This window comes from Thalassophryne amazonica, chromosome 7 (assembly GCF_902500255.1).
Source record: "Thalassophryne amazonica chromosome 7, fThaAma1.1, whole genome shotgun sequence".
Lineage (NCBI taxonomy): Eukaryota > Metazoa > Chordata > Actinopteri > Batrachoidiformes > Batrachoididae > Thalassophryne > Thalassophryne amazonica.
The window spans coordinates 110,475,828-110,496,556 of record NC_047109.1 but is presented as its reverse complement, the minus strand read 5'-3'; the positions used below and the strand labels follow the sequence as shown (position 1 = coordinate 110,496,556).

Here is a 20,729-nt window from a genome sequence, read left to right as displayed (position 1 = left end):
TGATCTGTATCAGCGCAAAAAGACGCATAATATTCCCTCTTTAAGTTTTTGGGAAAAAGATTCATATATTCCTTTCTTGTCAGCCGGAACTTGATTCAATTGTGTATTCATGCTCGTCTCGAAGACGCTGATTTTTGCCGACTATGCCTCCTTAAACTAACCGTCATGAAAATTGTATATAATTCACCTGTTGTGTAAATATATGCAAACACGTTTAACACTGAGATAAATATAAGTTGTGTGATTTCGTTACTACTTTATTCCATTACACGGCAGGATATCCAACAACTGGAGGCGTTCTCCGGCCTATAAAAACGCGCCGCCATCTTACATTTCCCAGCCGCTTGCTGCTCCGACGGAGTCAACATCTGCTGCGTGTGGAGGGAGTGGACGAGGACTCCCGCTGACACTCATCTTTACTTTTTTCCTCCCATTTCAGATTGGCTTTTATTTACTTGCTGTCCGGGATCCGGAGTAGACGGACCTGCTGTGTTGACAAGGGTAGGCTTTGACATTCAAACTTTGGGCTGTTTGTTCTCATGTGTTCGTAGCGAGCTTTCGCTGAGTGCCAGCGGGAGTCGGTGGATGTGTGTGTTTGCCGGTCGGTGATGCAGCTGCCGCCGCCGCTAACGATCCAGCTGCTCGCCGGCCACCGCCTAGTGGGACGGCGCCGGTTTAACCTGCCGTACTCGTTGGCTTTATGGTCGTACGGGGTTGTGGTTAGTGACTAGTCTAGTTACTTGAGTTTTCCCACGGCGAGCTTTTGGGGAGTAAATGCTGCTGTTTTCGCTTGTTGACTAGTTGGCTAACGATAGCAACTAGTTAGCTTAACGAATACCGCTGTTGTGTTTCTGTCTACATTCCTCTATTCTGACATTTGTTTTCTATTCGCTTGCTGTTGTTGGTATCTGGTTCATTTTTACGTTTTTAACAAAGTAAAATACATATTTAAAAAGAAATAAAACAAAAATCTTGACTAGCTAGCTAAGTAGGGGAAAGTAGTTTAATTCGTCGAAAGTTTGGCTCGTCGCAACTTGATAAAACTAAAAGCTGTTAAAGTTAAACGTGACTTGGCGCTGGCGTTATCTCCACAAACTTGTTTTAATTTGCATTTATGTTTGTTTAAGGCTTGTTTTTTTTCTCCGTTCGTCTTTTTAAACAAAGACCGATAAATTCCTGCGTGCCGCTGTGCTTTGGGAGGAAGACGAGGAGGAGCCTGAGTGTGAAATCTGATCTGCTGGAGGAAAAAGTCAGCAACTGTGGGGAGCAAAGGGGTAAAATCATATGATGTCTATGGGTAAAACACGCTGCAGATTATTTTATTTAGCTGGTTTCTATGTGGACGTTAACTCTAAAACACCAAAATCCTTTGGCGCGTGTGGTATTTACCGAAAAGGTGAATCTGGTGCGGCTTTTGTTTTGCCATCCTCCCGCTCCAATAAATAAATAAAATAACCGCACGAATTATATAGATTAATTTATTGATCACCAAGGAGAAACTGCGGTGTTGGAGCAATTTATATCGATTTAAGAACAAAAAAGAATGAATCCTCAAAATAACTTGTTCCTCCGCAAATCCTTTACTGTGGCAGAGCGTGGAGCTGGGATTATTTTTAGCTATAATTTGAAGTGTTTTACTATTGCACGGGGATTATCCTGTAGAACAGTGCGAAACTGGGGTGGAATTTAAATCAAATGTGCAGTAGCGCTGCAACGATTAGACTAAATCTGCAGAAATATTTATTATTGATTGATTGAGTCGGGTTTTTTACGTCCAAATCTTGATTTCATCTTAAATGTGAATATTTTCAGGCCTATTTTACTAGTTTTACACTCCGGTGGATCCCTTTTTACATTTACTAATTAATGTTATAGGCAAATATTTTCAACTAGTCTCTCAGCTGTTTGATTTAATTGGTTCTCTTGTGACAAAGTGATTTTATCCCTGAAGTCCAAATATCAATATATAAACTTATTTATTTTTTAAAGCAAAAATGTGTGAATATTCATCTTAGAGAAGCTTTTGGCTCTTCGTCCTTGATAAATGGCTTACGGTGATTATAAAAACTAATTACATTCCTCTCCATCTACTGTTTCTGCTCCATAAATGTTTCACACATCACTGCAAATCCATTGATTTTTGGTTTAGGTGTCATTATAAAACATTTAGCTTTTTAATTTGTAATACTGCACTCCCTCTGTGTGAAATCCCCCAATCAGATTTCACAGTGGATCAAGAGCTGACAAATATGTTTTGTCAATGTTATTTTGGTGTAATGGAGCAGGAAATTTTAAGATGGAAGGAAGTGTGGGTGTAGGGCTGCGTCCTACACCTGCAGTGGCATATTTCAAGCTACCACCTGACTGCAAGCGGATATGAGCATCTGAAGAGGCCTGCAGTAAAATATCACTCTATAGTTATGTAACTGTAAACATAGTGAAGCTCAGAAATGGATTGAAGTGGAAAATGTATTTTAATCAGAAAAGTATATGAAACGCCCTAGTAATGTCACTCTCTACACAACAAAGACTATAAACTGATCTGGAACATAACACCAACAGAGAACAGAGAACACAAACCTTTTTGGTCTCATAACAATTTGACATACCATTGAGTTGCATTGTTTCATATGAGTACCATGCCGTATGAGAAAGCACTTTGTTCATGTGGTGGTTGGGGAGGTGTTTCCTGGATCACTAGTTTTCTCTTTAAGCACATGATTTATGCATCAATCCACAGAGGGCTAGCAGGCACTGAGCTCACTGTGCCAGCCAGCAGTGAGGGCTGCTGACCCTGCACATTACTGAAGCTGGTGGCAGCATCGGTCGTTCCGCTTGTGGTGATGATGCAGCTTGTTTGGTTCATTTACATGTATAGACCTACACAGTACAGTAACGGCTGATGTTTGAATAGCTGGTGATATGGGCACATTTGTTTCTGCGGGTGTCACAGTGGATCTGTAGCAAAATGCACATCTTATTCTCATGCGGTTTGTGATGAAATGATCTTGTGCTTGATGCCTCCTCCCTATTAAAATGCACAGCAGGTGGCTCTGTGAGATAGGAGTTGGACTACCAATATATAGACCATGGTTGGATTTCATTTATGCTTCAGGGTACCTGTCGTTGAGATCACAGATCTGTGAAAGGGCTTGCCAAATAACCTGTGATGAACTGGCATCCCATTTTGTGGGAAGGAGTTGTAGACTCAGCCACTTATTGCTACCGTACCTGCATAGAAAATGTCATTTGCAATTGTGACTTTTGTAAATGTATGGTCTTATAATGTTGCTGTCAGGTCCATATGTATTTTGGCAGTAGGGTTGGGTATCGATTCCCTTATCGGTCATTCAGAGTGGCTCTTGTTTTGGGGGGTGTTTGTCAGGAAAATAATTTCTCTACATTGATTACAGACCTGCAGCAGGTCTGTAATCAACTTTTCTGCAGCGCGGCTTTACTTTGAACCTTGAACCAATCGAAGTAGTGATTCGCAGATCGAAGCAGTGCTTCGATCTACGATTCGTGGATTCATTTTTATTTCGCTTTATCCTAATTTTTCTCCACTAAACCCTGAAGAGCCTATGTCTGAGTAATATTTTTATGTTAAGCCGACCTGTTACTGTCTTCTGAAACAGTTGATGTATTTTATAACTTAAAAACGGGACCGATGCTAACACGTTAGCATGTCTATGGCGTTTTCAATGTTAAAGTTAGCATTAAGCTGTTCGCATCAGCACGTTTGTTGATTTGTTTTCTGTATAATTAATGGCTCAGCGTTCGTTGACGTAAGAGTCAAATTGTAATTTTTAAAATTTTATTCATATATTAATAATGGCAACAACAATAATAGTCTACATAATAGACAATAATAGACTAATAATGTTACAATACAGTTTGAGTCAAAAAGAACCTAATGAAACAAAACACAACAGAAAAGATAGAACCACCATAGAAATAAATGTTTCCTGTGAACACCTAGTGACTCTTACACCTCCACTTCATCCCTGTTTTATTTAAGTTTAATGACAATTTGTTTGTCATACCATATTTTCAGTTTAATTTCTTCAGTGATTTCCTCCAGAACTATCTGCCAAGCTAGAAAACTGCTGCATCCTATTAAGAGCAGAATACTACTGGAATGAATTTGAATAAGGAAAGTTGGGTTTTTTCTCAGTAAATGGATGCTGCACTCACTGCAGTTTGTTGTCTGGAGTAGGCCCAGATTGGATTTCAGAGCTTGGAATTCAAACATTTCCATGCGGGTGGTGTTGGGGGTAATTATGGGTTTCAGCTTTTCTTGTTTTTCACCACTTTCATACCTGAATATGTCAATCGTGAGTCACTCCTCCGTTCTTTTCACACAGCTCCAAAAACTACAGATTTTTATTTTTATTTATGTCCAGAGATCAAGGGTCTAATGACCAATTTAAAATGTTGTTGACATAGAAAACCTGTAAAGCCTACTTTTAGTACACAGAAAATTCACAAGGGGTATCGATAAGGGAATCAATAAAGAATCTGATCGATATTGATAAAATTTTATCAATACCCATCCCTATTTGGCAGTGGAACAATGTTTGTAATTTTAAACCACCACAATGAAAAAATTAGTGAGGGAGGCAATGCAGACACCTTTGCATAGTGCTGTAGATCACTAATTCCAAAATGGCTGCGATAAAGTGCTTTTGATTCTCATTTCAATTACATTGTGGTGTTGTACAGAGGCAACATTATAAAAATGTGACATTGGGCAAATGCCAATGAGCCTGTTTCCCAAGCTGTCAGGCCTGAATTGTGTTTATAGTTGGTGAATTTCTGTGAATGCTGTTAGATTTGTGTGACTTTGTAGTAGAGCCCAGTTGGCTGAAAACATCAATGTGATCTTAGGATGGACATATCTCCATCTGCGTTATTTTTGCTGAAAACTCTTGCAGAATAAACAATACAGAAAAAAAATACTGGCTATTTGAAATGCTGTCATTGCATAATTTGTCCCACACAGGGTACTCTAACTTCACTGTTTACAGTAGTGTCAAGCATGGCTGGCCTTGATCACAATAGCAATACGAGACAGGCAAAGCAACCAGCTACCATTCATTTTCAATCAGAGTGGGCATTTTAAAGCAGCAAGATCCAACTTGTTGCGGTGTCAACAGCTAGGTGGGCCAAAATTAGACAAGAAGTCTATTTCATGCAATTTCTGAGTAATGCGACACTGCAACTGTTAGTCCAAGTCAAGGCAGTGTGAAGTACAGTTGAATGGCTATATTTTTAGTTATTTATAATAATGTTTATAGTAGAGGTGGTAGCCAAATGGCTAGTGTGCTTGGTGTCAGTGCGGGAAGTTCCCGGTTCAAACCCCACCCCTGCCACATTTCTGTTTTAGTGCAAAAACTACATGGTTCAAACAATCACATCACACAACGTGTGTTCTTGAGAAAAGTTGAAAAGCAGGTGTTCGACTCATGCATGGGTAAACATACAAAACAACCCAGAACTCTGATCTTCCTCCTGTTTAAAAAAGCGATTTGCAAAACATGTATAAAAGTCTACAACATCTGATGGAGGAGGAAAGTTTGAATTATAATTGTGTACATATACAGCACGTAGCCCATACTCTGTACAGCCTGTGACAATTTATTTATTTAAATTGCATCCTTTGATTACATAATCACATAGATGATGTCTGTCAAGATTACAATTGTGATAAATTGTGCAGCCCTATAAGCACCAACGTGATGGTACTTGGGACCTCTGTAGTATGTACTAGTAAAGCTCTTAAAAATAGGCTACCTCTGCATTTTATCTGGAGTTAAATATTGGAAAGATTGTGAGAAATGAGGTGGTTTGTGTCTGTGTACCATGTATATGACAATCAGATGTTTCCTGTTCTACTCAGTGTTTCATGGAATTCAGAATTTTACCTTGTTAGTTTTGGTATGAGGAGCAGTTCCAAATTTATCACATTTCCAGTTATTTTGCATATTACTAGTATTAGCTGAATGGTTTGCATCCTAGATAAAATGTCTATTCAGACATGTCATCATCTTTTCTCTGGTTTTATGAACATTTGAGCCACAATTGAATTGAATAGACAGATTCATCCATAATAAAAAAACTATTTGCAGTCCTAGTTTAGTTGTTCAGTATCTTTTTGATATGTCCAAATAGTTTTTGAATTTAAAGCTCAGCTCTGCCAGTGTTTGTTTTCAATTATATGAAGTGAAAATGCTACCTAACTTGAAAGTATTCAGTCACAAGACCTGCTTAATGCAATGTGAGTCATGGCCTACACTTGGCCTTATAATCAGCTTCCTTTAGGCCCCGTTATTCATACAACCTATTGCACAACACAGCCATGTGAATCAGAATGGTGTGTCAGTTATTAGTCACTAGTTTCAGTGATCTCTGACTGGACCAGTGATGGCTCTATACACCTTGAGCTTTCTTCTGTCTATCCAAATAAGTGTCATATTCAGATTACTGTGAATCACCTTTTTAGTAGGGCTGGCACAGATCACAAAAGCCATGGTTCGGATCAAATGTGGTTTTTAAGCCAGGGATCACATTACTTTTTCGGATCAGGAAACAAATATACAAATACTATTTTGCCTTCAATTAAAAAAAAAAAAAAACAACTTCAATAATGAAAACAAGACTGTGGTCTTGAAAGAAAAATGAAAACACTGCCCAGTATTTACATATTTTAAAATAAGATGCATAATTGTTGTATAAAGTATAACTTTCTTGACTTCAAATTATTTTTCAAAAAGATGAGTATGTCAATGGGGCTGAAACGATTAATCGAGTAACTCGAATAATTCGATTACAAAAAATGTTCGAATGTTCTATGCCCCGAAGCTTCACTTAATGTTGTAGTACATATGCCAGGCCTGTGTGTGGTGCTGTAATGTCCCCAGAAAAAAACAGGAGACTACAGCATGCCTATAAACCATGTAAAGGCTAATCCAAAAGCTACTGCTTTCCAACGCGAAACAGAGTAAAATAAAGCCGTTTTAAGAGAAAGACAGTCCACACTGATCATCTGAAATAGAATGACTGTGCATTTAAAGCGAAGCAGTGTTTGTCTATTTAAAAAAAAAAAACACACAGTCCGCTCTACGTGGGGAGTGACTTGCCCGGCGACCGGCTGCTGTCTCCCTCTACCTGGTGTGAGGGGCTCTCAGCACTCTGCTCACACCGGGTGAGTCACAGCTCCGTCCCCAGCCACACTGACAGTTTTTGAAAGATCCTCTCAGCAAAAGTCCACCCTTTCTTCTGTGTTTTGCTCAGACTCAAATTGAGTGTTTTGCTTTTTAATTTCATTTTTTGGGGGGCAACACGCAACGCTTCACAAATACTGTAACTTAAATAAAATAATAATAAAAAAAACTGGCTGCGAGGCTTGCATGTTCAACCTCCAGCTGAAATGCATCTGCTGAATTGCAGGCACCCAAAAAACTCAAATGGTTAAATTTTACAAGTTGGGGAAAAAACAAAACAGAAACCACATCCCATCGCCATTTCAGCAAAATGTCAACACTGATGCAGCAACATTGTGCCATTGCTTAGGGAGAGCCCTGGACTATTGATGTTTAAAAACGCAAAAGTACTTTTTAGCCGATTACTCAATCGCCAGAATACTCGATTACTTAAATAATCGATAGCTGCAGCCCTATATGTCAGGATGGTCTGCTGAGAGGGTCATGGTTGTAATTTTATTTTAAACCCTTTCAGGATAAATGCATTAGTCCTTCCTCTGGTCCAAATTCATTCAGGTCAGTGGTCCTGATGAGCAAATGCTTGGGAAAAGTCATGAATACTCCATATCTTCTGGAGCCGTGGCTTTCTGCCAGCTCCGTTGTGCACGTGCTTCGAGAGTAGTCTGCTCAAGACTGCACAGACGAGACAACAGACACTTTGTCCTTGATTCCTTTAATTTTCTGAGATTGATTTTTTTTTTGTGCATTTTTGTTTTTGATCTAAGTGTGATGAGCAAGCACCATGTGGAATATGAGACTGTTTTTAGTCAGCTATTTCATGACTGCACGCACAGCATGTTTAACTTTTATCCAGACTTTTTTTTTATAACTTATTTTTTATAACCACAACTGCATCAAAACTGAGTTATCAGTTTTAAAAAGACATCATCGTGACACAAAATCACGCTTATTTAAACTGCAATTGATCTGCAGTTCACATGCATGCTTAACCGTGTCGGGGGGTCCATACAGATCGTGGATCAACTATGAACCATTACGCCACAAGTCAGATAAATCTGACTGTTTGGCCATCAAAAGCATCATATGCAGCCACATTTTCTACCAGTGTGAGTGATAAATGGGTCCACTCTGCCACTATATTGGGTCCACTCTGCCACTATATTTTGGTTATATGTTTCGTTTGAATGCAGCCTTGTGTGGGACATATGGCTTCTATTAGGACAGGGCTGGGGTACATGAGGGCAGCTTGGGAGGATGGCGTGTGAGCATTCAATTTGAGTTGGTACATTTGTGGTTATAAGAAGCAGTTTTAAAGCCTGACTCAATTATTTTAATGATACGGCTGGGCTGGGGTGGAGTGGGTGTATGGAGGGAAATAATTCAGTGAGCTAGTTTTTCTGCTAAAGTGTGTATTTGCATATTGGCAACTATAACTCAACGCCTACATACACATGGAAAATGTCTGTAGTTTTTAACCAGTGGAAATGCATGTCTGGTTTGCTTTTGTCTAAGTACCTGTTTGTGATTTTGGGAAGTATATTTAATGTAGTGTTAAGGCAGCTTTATTAGAAGAAATGCACTTTACAGGTGCAATGGGCAATATATGAAAGCAAAAATTGGAGTAGTTGCATTTGTTTTTCATCACAGTGGCAATAAATGAATATCTGCGGAAAGCTTACTGTTTTGGAACAAAATGATCACAATTATAGCATTTCATGAACAGTGATAACAAAAATACAACAAAACCAAAAGATTGTCTACAGGCTAAATCATAGTTTCTTTGATTCCAGTTGATGTCATTTTGTCCAACTCAGGCAAATGCAGTGCTGCTGCTGTTGTTGTTAATAACGATAAAGTGGTCAAATCCGTTATTTTAGATGCATATTTAAATGGACTGCATTTATATACTTTTCCAGATGCTCAAAGCACTTTACAAATAATGCCTCACATTCACCCCGATGTGAGGGTGCTGCCATACAAGGTACTCATTACACACTGGGAGCAACTAAGGGATTAAGTACCTTGCCCAAGGCCCCTCAGTGATTTTCTGGTCAGGCTGGGATTTGAACCAAGGATCCTCTGGTCTCAAGTCTAACGCTTAACCACTAATATCCCTTCAGCGCAGTAGTTGAACAGGGAACCAGGAGTTTTCATGACACATGACCAACAAATGTCGTGATTTGCTTGAAACCAGAAATGCATTGTGGGAAATGCAGCTTCATTTCAGACCGTGGCGGCTGGCCTGAGAAAATTGAGCATCTGGAAACAGTGATTCACAATGGATTTAATCATTCACGTCTTGAAACAGTCATGTTTTAGAACTTTTGTTTGTCACATAATGCAGCACTAACGTGAGCATTAGGATGTGGCGAGCGTCTGTATTGACTGATCTGAGAAGCGCAAATCACTGTGAAGATGAGCTGTTGAGTTTTGTGCAGGAAAAACCTACATCGGCCATCTAAAAACAAAACAAAAAATGGTTGAAGTTGCAATTTAGCTGAAGGCAATGACTGAAGATTAAGAATTAAACCCCATATTTTGAGTTGCCTGTCACAGTATGTATGCTCATACAGCGCATAACAGATCATAGTTAAATAGTTAATCCGTACGGACTGCCCCTCACTGTTCGGCACGTTTGATATGCAGGTTGCAGAGTTCCAGACTGCCCGCAAATGGTCCCACTTTGTGACCATTTTTTTTCCCCCTTTGCGTTTCTTCTTACAACTGCTCACATGCGTGTGACCTGCGAATTTATAACAGTGGTGTTGTTTGGGTTATCTCCATGTTGACAAATGCAGAGCGAGTCTGTGTTTGTGTGTGTGGGAAGAACGGCTGGGCGGCAGTGAGACTGTAAAGGTCTTGTCATCTACATGCGTCACAGCGACCTGCAAATTTGCCGATGGGGTGTCACTCCCTCCCTCCCCTCACTGAAAAGTAAGGGAGGATGTGTGAGTGGGAGCGTGCGAGTTAGTTTCACTTGGTTACTTTTGTGTTGTTTATGAAGGATATTATCAGTCTACTAAAACTTTTGCAAGCAGCTGAGAGAGAGAGAGAGAGAGAGGTGAATGTGTCACAACAGAAAAAGCTAATCATGCTACACAGGGTAGTTTTCCAAAGAAAAACCCAGATGATACGTTAATTTTTGTTTTTATCTCAAATTTAGTGTTTGACTAATTTACTTTTTCATTATGAAGTAAAATTCACACTTTTCTTAAATTAGAGAACTTAGCTGTTCCATGACTTGGCTGTTACTTCAGATGACACGATTACAACATAATACACATTCAGGGCTATTCCACAGGTCGGCATTCTACGAAGATCACTCACTAGACAAAAGTGCAAAAATGGGATGAAACTGCTTAATCCAATGTCCCAGGTTATTTTCCACCTGGGGGGGGTTGTTATAGGATATCCTACCCCACCCTGAATATCTCTGCCTCCCCTCCACTCCCTGAAAAGCAAGTCTGCTGCAGTATTATCACCAATTTCATCCTATCTGGATTTATACATGGCTGACAGAGTGGGAAAACACCTCATCATGGATGGGTGTTCTCAATAGAACATGAGATCTGGAATTAGATACCTTTATCAGCAGGGTATGCTCAAATAGAGGCCAGTTAGACAGGGCTGGAGCTCTAAGTTGATAAAGCACCACTCTGCTTGTCCTAAGTAGTTTCAAAAAGCTATCTATCAGTTAATTTGCTCCTGGTTAAGCTAAAATACACCTCAGACTTCGGTTAAGTAGTCGGGAATATAGTTACGTCATTGTTTAATATTGGCAAGGATATGCTGAGCTGAATTTAGTGATATATTGTACAGAATTCTTGATGTGAGGGTGTTGGGGGGGGGGGGGGGGGCGTGCAGATATCCAGGTCATGTCTTACCCCACCCCATAATGCACAGATGTTCTATAATCGGGTCCATTTATTTGTAGAGTACATTTGGAAGAGGGATAAGATACTTCAGAATGGGAAATATTGCTATTGTGGATAGCTGTTGATGGATACAGAAAGAATACAAATATTGTTCACTGTCAATCAAATTGCTTCATCTGGGACCATAAGACATCCATGAGAAATAGAGTTTAAAGGTTGCTGTATTCTGATTGGGCCTTGTCATGGTTTGGGTAAGCTTTAATCAGTGCTGCCCTGTAGGAATGTTGCCTTTCAGTGGTTGGGGAGGAAGATATCCAGGTGGGAAGATATACTGTTATAACTACTAATACCCCGTTTAAAGAAATTTGAACATGATTGAAGCCTTTAAAACTATGAATACCTATCAGAAATTTTGAGAATTGGGATAAATTTTTTTAAATGGTTAAAAAAAATATGGTTCTTAATTTTTATTGAAGATTGACAAAGCTGGATCAAGAAGTTACTATGATGCTTCAAAATGTGCGCTGATTTGCTGTTCGAGATTAAACAGAAAGGAACGGCGCTCTGTGGAGTAGCCCCTTAAGTAAAATGGCCTGAAAGTAACATGTAGCATTATTTTCATGCCAGTGTCACACTTTTAACAGTGGTAAAATAAACCATTGACATATCCCCCGCCAAATGGTTTTCCTCCCGTACTAGAGCCAGGCTCTTGACAGCAACAAATTGCTGAGGTCAAGGAGGAAAACTAAATTCATAATTTCAATTAAAATGTGATATTGTGAACTCAAAATAAAGTGGCATACGAGGGTAGGCTGAAAAGTTCTAAGGCTGACTATGATGCAGTTGTGGAATTGAACAAATTCAGGGTTATTTTTCTACATAGTCTCCTGTAACTCCACACACTTCTTCCAGTGGTGCTTGAGTGCTTCGATGGCCTTGGCATAGAAGCTTTCATCTTGAGAGTCAAAATAGTCCTCAGCAGCAGCCATCACCTCATCATTGCTCAGATAGTGCTTCCCAGCCAAGTTTTTTCAGGTTTGGGAACAGATGAAAGTCCAAGGGTGCCAAGTCAGGGGAGTATGGTGGGTGATCTACCAGTTCAAATCCACACTCGTGGATAGTGGCCATGGCCACTGTTGACTTGTGAGCTGGGGCATTGTCTTGATGGAACAGCACCCCTTTCATCAGCTTTCCTGGTCGCTTCTTTTTGATAGCCTTGCGTAACTCTCACTAGGTTAGAATAGTACTGTCCATTTATGGTTTGTCCCTTTTCAAGATAGGCCACAAACACAATGCCCATGGCATCCCAGAAAACTGAAACCATGTTCCACGCAGATGAAATGACCTTGGCCTTCTTTGGAGGTGGTGACCTTGGGTGTTTCCACTGCATTGTTTGTTTTTTTGTCTCTGGTTCAAAGTGGTGAACCCAACACTCATCCTGGGTAAGAAAATGTTCCATGTAATTGGCTGGATCCTCTTCAAATTGCGCCAAGTTTGTCTTCGACATGACCAGCCTGGTGCTTTTCTGATCAGGCGTCAGAAGACATGGCACCCACCGAGCTGACACCTTTGACATTCCAAGTTCTTCATGCAGAATGTGTTCAATTCTCTCACAGGATATTCCCACAGCATCTGCTAGCTGATTAATTGTTGATAGTCTGTCGTCCATCACCATTTCATGAACAAGGTCAATGTCTTTCTGGGTTGTGGCTGTTGCAGGCCGCCCAGACCTTGGGCTGTCTTCAAGGCTCTCTCTGCCCCTCTTAAATTCAGCTGCCCACTTCTGCACTGTAGATATGGAGGGAGCTTCATCAACCATATCCGCATGAATGTCCTTGGGCTTTAACCCCTTCTTATGCGGGTACTTAATCACACGGCGATGCCAGATTTTGTACATTTTTGCCGTTTCCCTCTACCACGAACTTTCAAACTTGGCTGTGAACCACAAACTACCTCACAACCTGGAAGAAAATAACAGTCATCAGAAGAGTTGAACTTAATGCATGCAAAGTTTTATTGAAATGGCATTTCTCCTTCTTGGTGAGCCTTAGAACTTTTCAGCCTACCCTCGTATTGTACTTTATTACACAGCATTTATCAGTAATATACTTAAAATGGGGGAAATGTGAATAATTGCATTGCAGTTCGATGTATAGTGTGTGCCCCTAAATTTACTGCTTGTTACTAACATTTTCAGTAGGGGGTTGCAGTACTCCTTGTAAAAAGTTAAGTTGATGCCTCAGAATAATTGCCCAGCTTGCATAATGGTGCAAAGTACAATGTCATTGTCATGTGACTTGTCTTTTTAAAGGAGACCTGCATTGAAAAAAATGCAGTCAGATTTTTTGAACAAAAAATGACTTACATTTACACATGAGATCCTTCTGAATGTAGTAAAGTAAATCTGCAAGCCCAGATCTGTCATTCAACGGAGAAATCTTCATTTGAAAATGACAAATTTACAACTAACATTTAGCCCTCCGCAAATTGTCCCTCTCATCATGGACGCTGCTGAGACATCACGGACAAGACCCTCTCCCAGCATGCATTGCGCCAATTGTAATTTGTGGATTTACGTCAGTTTGCATCTGCACCTTTTTCTTGTCTTATATGGAAGGATCTACTTTTTTTTAAAACTTCATACTGTCTTGCGGCACGTTTGGTGAGTACACATTTCTTTTATTTGTGCTTGAAAATTATTTTGGGGGACTTTTTCATACGCCCGTTTGATTGAGTGGTGTCGCAGTGAAAATCTACTGTCTTTCGCCTCCGGTACCATCGCGGGATATGGAGGCGAGACCCGCAAAGAATCCCAGTCATTGCCGAGACGTGCGGCGCTGTGGATTTTGCCGCAAGAAGTCTGTCCTTGCAGCAACAGGTGTACCGGCCGCTTCGCATTAAAACAGCGAGCGTAATCTCAGGACTTGTGCCAAGTGTGCTCCATTCAGTAGACAGAGAGGTGATGTCGGTGTTGTGCGCTGAATCTGGCACAACACCGGCTGCAAAGCAGACACGGGCGGTGTGAGTGGCCCGCATCGGCGGTTAACGAGCTCGTTAATGAGCCTGCAGACTTAATAAGCCCAGCGGAGGCAGAGAGCGGGAGAGGAAGAATGGCGCCCGCTGTCGATGTCGTTGCTGATCTGAGCACACAGATCTGTATCTCACATTCATTGCAGCTTACTTTTGGATGTTGAAACCAGGACGTGTATAAGTAACATTACTAACAGATAAAATCAATTTCAGTGCGGGATCGGACTGAAGGCGGGAGCGCATCGTCTTGTCCCTGACGTCATGGAAATGATACGGCTGTACAAACTGGTTTCACAGAGGGCTAAATTTTAGCTGCAAATTTGTCATTTTTAAATGAAGATTTCTCCGCTGAATTACAAATTTGGGCTTACAGATTTACTTTACTGCATTTACAAGGGTCTTATAAATATCAGCTATTTCTTTCTGAAATCTGACCATTTATTTCAATGCTGGTCTACTTTAAAGTATTGACTGTGTAAGTCTCGATCCAGGTGTCAGTGAAATCAAAGTGTTAGTGGAAAACGCTGAGTTCTGTCTGTTTGACAGCCTGTGAAGCTAGAGACATTTTAGACTCCAACCATGGAAATAATTACTAAAAATATCAGAAAGATGAGGACAAAATATACGCGTTGTTCTCACCGAGGTCCTTCAGTGAGTGTGTACTATGCAGTCCTAGGCCAAGAGTTTAAATGTTCATTGAGGCCCCCTGGGGTCTGGGGGATGTATCCTACTAATACAGTAATGGGCATGCACTTGATTTTAAAAGTAGCTAGCCACAGGGTAGCACATGGTAGCACAGTGGCTTAGTGGTTACCACTGATGCCTCACAAGCAAGAAGGTCGTGGGATCGCTTCCCACCCTTTCTGTGTGGAGTTTGCATGTTCTCCCCGTGTCTGCGTGGGTTTTCTCCAGGCAATCAAAAAATGTTTATTTGCAGTCTGCCCCTGACCAAGGCAGCTCATAGGCTTTATCTTATGGTAACAAAAATGTTTTTTGTACAGAAAAAAGTGGATGTTTTGATGATCTTTTGTAATTCCATCATTGCCTCAGAATCATAAACAAATTGTGGGTTGTCTGCAGATTTTCACCCCTGCTTGTTTGGAACATTACCAATCATTTGGGCCACCTGTGTTTTGGAACATTGTATACAAAGGAAGACGTGTTGTGCTAATGGGGCCTCATTACGTCACCAGATGTAACAAAAGATTCCAGTTGATTTGCTCCACTGTGGTTTTGACATAATAAAACGTATGTGAATGAACTGGGATCAGTGTTTTGATGTATAAACAATACTTAAACAATGGTCTGCATTATTTATCGGTTCATTCTTTTCTTTTTAACCTCTGCTATGCTTGCTGACTTTGATTTTGTCAGTAAGAATGGATAATGACATCAAACTGATTAGGCGACCGTTAACTTTGATGCACCACATCATTTGAAAAAGCAGCTTTGTGTATGTAAAGTCAGTCCTGTTTAAACAGGACATGTAGTAGCATTTATGTTGCATTTCTGTTTTTGCAGTTTTGCAAAGTGCCCCAAAATACCTCTATTTGTGTACCTCTGTGTCTTCATAATAGTTAGAAAATATTGATATCTAAACTTGATGCCTACTAATTTCCCTGAAATTTTCAAAGGTTTGCTGTTAGTTCATACAAAGTAAATCTTGTACAGAAAAAAATCTAGTTTAGTGGGTGGGGGAGTGGGTGGAAAAGTTGGTCCACAGCTTGTGTAAGGAATAATTCCAAAGCAATAAATGACGGGGGGTTTTCTAAAACTGGTAACAAATGCTGCACCCTCTTACCAAAGTGCTAGTTGAGTCTTAAATGCCATACATTAAGAGAAGAGGCTCTAATTTGGTATAGCTATGTTCTGCTTTTCAGAGGAATTGTACAGTGTTTGCTATGAAGTATCAAGACTGGCAGACGTCTCTTACATGTACATGTCTTAGTGACATAACTTGAACATTGTGCTAATGCAGTATCACTCAGCCATCCCTTCCCTGCACTCACAAATCCATGGCTGCATTCAAAACACCAAGGCATTTTGACAATGTTAGAAATAAAGTTGATAAAATGTAGTTAGCTACTTGTCCAAATTTTCATTATCATTGTACAACAGTACTTCTTGTTTGTTCAATGGCAGTAGGCAAACCTGTTGGTTTACCACCACCATCTGGTGCAGTGTGTACCAGCAGATTGACTAAGCAGCAAACAGTAATACCACATTGTATAAATTCTCTTACAAATAAAAGTCCTGCATGGGGTGGCACGTTTTTATTAAGTATCTTTTTTTTTTACGTACCAAAATTAAAAGCCATGCAGGCCACATCCCTTTTGTAATTAACTTTTGTGCATCATGTCAAACAAAAAAGCTACTTTTTTTTTTGTGCTTATGCCTATGGAATATCCCATAGACATGACACCTGCTGGATATTTAGTGGATGGTGTATGGATTGTGCAAAATTAGGAATTGTGTGCTTGAATTTACATATAGCTTGTCTGCCACGTGCTGAACGCTGGACATGTCATATGTTTATTAGTGCAGTCTGCCCACTAGCACCTACCTTCTCACAATGGGGAGAAACACGATGTCGACTGTGTGCAAATCAGGTGTAAAATATACAACAGAATGGGGAAAATAAAAGTGGAATTTGAGAATGGATAGTATATGTTGCTGTGGGTGATCCAAAAAGTTTCTGTTCTGCAAATTAGTGATAGCAAACATTGTTGTAACGATGTTTCACAACCTTTGCAAGTGTTTCGGAATGGTGTTTTGGAGACCCTATCAAAAGGAAAGCATGCTGTGCTAAATGGGGCCTTATGGCACATGTGAATAAATGGCTACAGTCTGGGCAGGGTTTGCACATGAATTAGCACTTGTCATCTGTTCATGAATAATAAGCCAATACTGTGGGTATGTTAAGAATAAATTGCTCAAACACTCATAGATTATAAGAAGCTGAAGAACAAAATGAGTAACTGCCATGGTAATGCTGTCGAGTAGATAAGGTGACCTTATGTGATGTTAGCAATACAAGTGCTTCTTGCAGCAAAAGTAATTTGTTTGAACAATAAGTTTGTGATGAAGGTAAAAATTTTTTCTTAAATTAATTTTTTGAAACCTTGTGGACTTGGCTGTGTTGGATTTGGGAAAGTATGCATTCAGGATTTTCTAAGATCTCTTATGAGTGAGATAGAAAAGAATGATTTCTTACAGGAATTTTGGGCATGCACTTCTCTGTGGCAGGACGAGCTGTTTGTCGTGCAATCCGTATGCTAAAGGAATGATGCTAGTCTCCTGTATGAAAGGGTATTTTGAAACTGATGTTCCTGATTCTGGCACATGTCAACAATACACTGACATAGTCCATAAAATGGTTTGCATGTGTCACTGTGGCAAGTGTTAAGAAATAGTTGAAACTTTTGACACCAGTTATTGTTGCAGTTAGTTTAGGACTGATTGATTCTGGATCAAATGAGACTTTCTTGTTTAAAAGTGGCGTCATGCTCATGAAAAAAACATTCATAATTTGTTTTATGTAACACCTAAAATAGATCCGTGTCATTTCCTGTATTAATTTATAAACAGGAGAAAAGAGGTGTACATTTTTTATGTGGTTCCAAACAGTCCAACACAAACTTTGAATAACAATCCAAACCAAAATTGTTCTCAGTCAAATTGCAAAACAGTCAGATAGTTCAGAAGCAATCCTGATGGTGTAGTCCATAGCTGATGCTGTGCATTGACTTCTTTGTGTACAGACTGTCTGCATTCCTCAGTCCAGCAAAAAATCACAACAGAAATTTGTCGAGCTCTTCATTCGACAGTGTTTCTATTTCAGCTGGAGACGTCTCAGCAGATACTGCAAATGCCTCCAGACAGCTTATGGCATAGATTTGGTTTTTTGTGTTGGAAGAATTTGCATGGTCAGTAAGCTCGTTCAAATCATTGTCTCACCAAAACAAACCCCATCGTGTTTGTCTTGAAGCTAAGCACCATCACTGCTAGTGAGCCCCCAGCTGTGCGCAGTGGTACAAAATGTATGGAACCAAATTCATACGGTAAATGGAACCAGAATTGCACGGTGGACAGAACACTGTGGCAAATGGGACAAATGATCAATATCACGTGACATACAAACAAACCACCAAACAAATGACAAGGAGTTATTTACGCATCATATAATATCTACTGTTGCTTGGGTCTCTCTTTGCTCACTTTTGGTTTCTGCTGCGCTGCATCATGTGGTCTGCATTGGCATGGGTTAAGGGAGAAACATGAGTGTTTGATGCAGCTGAAGGCACAAATGAAAATGTTAATTGTCATAAAGGTACAAATCAATATCTTGATTTCAATATGATTGATTTTGCAGCCCCAGTTACAGTGTGGCGCCACAACTCTGGTACCCATTTGACAAGATCCCCCACCCCTGGTACTTTTCAGTGGATTATCGCTTTGCACAACAGACCTCAAGCCTCCGCCCCCCTTTTTCTTATTAATATTAAATATTTCGCAACTAGGCACTTTTTAGTGTGGGTAGCTCTAACATAGATGGTAAACCAGTTTGTAAGTCTTCCGAAATTTCTTTGGTGGTATGTGCCGACATTGGTGAGCAGACTTTGTGCCTTACAAGTAAAGCTGCAACTATTAAATTAATCAACAATTACCTTGATAATCATTTTGAGTCATTAAAAAACTAATTCTTTGACTTCAGCTTCTTCAATGTGGGTATTTTATGGTTTATTTTACAAGCTGCTTTACTCCTATCTAGTGGTAAACGGAATCTTTGGGCTGTCAAGAAAACAACACATTTGAAGGAGTCTTCTTAGGCTCTCGATAACATTAACATTTTCCTCCCTATTTAGTTATATATTTTTATTTGACATGTTATGGACCAAATAAATGATTGTCCAATCAAGAAAATGACTGATTAATCAATGATTGAAAGTAATTTAAAGATATGCAGGTTAGGTGAATTGGAAACTTTACAATTGTCCAGGTCTCCCTTGCAAAAGAGGTTTCGATTTCTATGGGACTAACCGGGCTAAATAAAAAATTTAGCTGCAGCCCTATGCATGTTAATCGCATGTTAATCTGATATTATGCAATAACTGTCATTTATAATTCAGTTACACTTATGTAACTGCAGTGGTTTTCTTTGAATGCTTGTAGGTTGTTATACCACAACAATTTATGTTGGCAAAATGAGATTTTGGGTTGTTTTGTATTGCTGTTTGCAGTTCATACAATTCTCTTTTTTTTCCTCCCCTTCTTCCATGTTTTGAATGTCGGCATGGCCAGCAAGCAGTTAGTCCACTTAGAGGGTTCATAATTTTGGCTTTCCTTACAGATTTTGCTTGCTATTTTGTGTTAGCCATATTTCTTATTTCTGTAAGAAATATAGACATTAAACTTTGGTAACTATTTTAAATGGCAGTGTTCTGCATCTCAAAATCTGGCTACTGTAACTTTGACCTTCTTTTATATATATATATATATATATATATATATATATATATATATATATATATATATATATATATATATATATATATATATATATATATATATATATATTAAAGAAAGGAGTTGTAGCTTTCCTGACATTTGACACCTACTTTGTACCAGCTGTCAATATATGGCCTAAAGCTGGGCTTACACTGTGTGAATTTTGGCCACTTTTCAGCTGATTTTTCACTAGTGCGAGAATTTTTTGGATCGCATTGAGTTTCAGCTTAAGCGCGCGTCCTGCATCGTGTAGTATACATGGAGTAACGAGCTGCGTTTAACATCTCACGGCCACCTCCTGATCGGCAGTCGTATGGTCGGATGAAAATCAAACGTGTTTGATATTCTGGTCGGATGTCGTGAGGGTTCCGCGCTGTTGAAGCAGCGCTACAAGCGTCTCTCGCTCTGTGCATGTGCAAACACCGCAGAGAGCATAAACAGTGATCATCTCTTTGGGAGAGCAGCTTCTGTTTCTTTTTTCGCCCCTTATCCTTCAACTCTTTTAAAGTATTGTTTTTTTGTTTTTTTTTTACTTTGTCTCCCATCGAGAATTTTTGTAACAAGAAATGTAAATAGTTTTGGGAAAAAAAAAGAAAGGAAAAAAAGCTCTTGTTTACGTTTTGCGTGCGGAAACACGAGTCCGACGTGTGGTTTTTGAACGTACAATGCGAGCAGTCGGATCGCATCAGAGCATCACGTATAGTGTGAGAACATTAAACGTGCGCTCTAAACTTTTAAACCCTGCGGTTTTGTCGCACAGTTTGAGCTGGAGCCAAGTACAACGATTGAAAATATTGTACAGTGTCTGCCCAGCTTGACGGAGTTGACACAGAAACATAAAAATGAGGTTGGCTTTTCTATTGTTGATGCATCTGGAGAAGCTGTTGGACACTTATTAGCCACATCCACTCAAGTAAGCATGGCAAATGTCAGGAATTCAGATTTGCAGACCATGAATTAGTTGTGGTTATGTAGCAGTAATAAGTCCTATAGAGAGTTTTCAGTCACATGACCAATTTGCTGCGGGACAGTTATCGTCTCCAGCGTGGATTACTACATGGCTGGCGCGTGAAAGAAAATAGAATGAAAGCTT

At 39.7% G+C, this 20,729-nt stretch overlaps 1 protein-coding gene across 1 annotated transcript in view; it reads left to right on the top strand.

Moving 5' to 3' along the window:
- Positions 1–330: 330 nt before the first annotated feature.
- Positions 331–20,729, top strand: part of LOC117514760 (catenin beta-1) — a 32,224-nt gene continuing 11,825 nt past the window's right edge. Inside the window, exon 1 of the mRNA XM_034175338.1 lies at positions 331–501. The gene's annotated coding sequence lies outside the window, so the exon portion shown is untranslated. The remainder of the gene's footprint in view (positions 502–20,729) is intronic.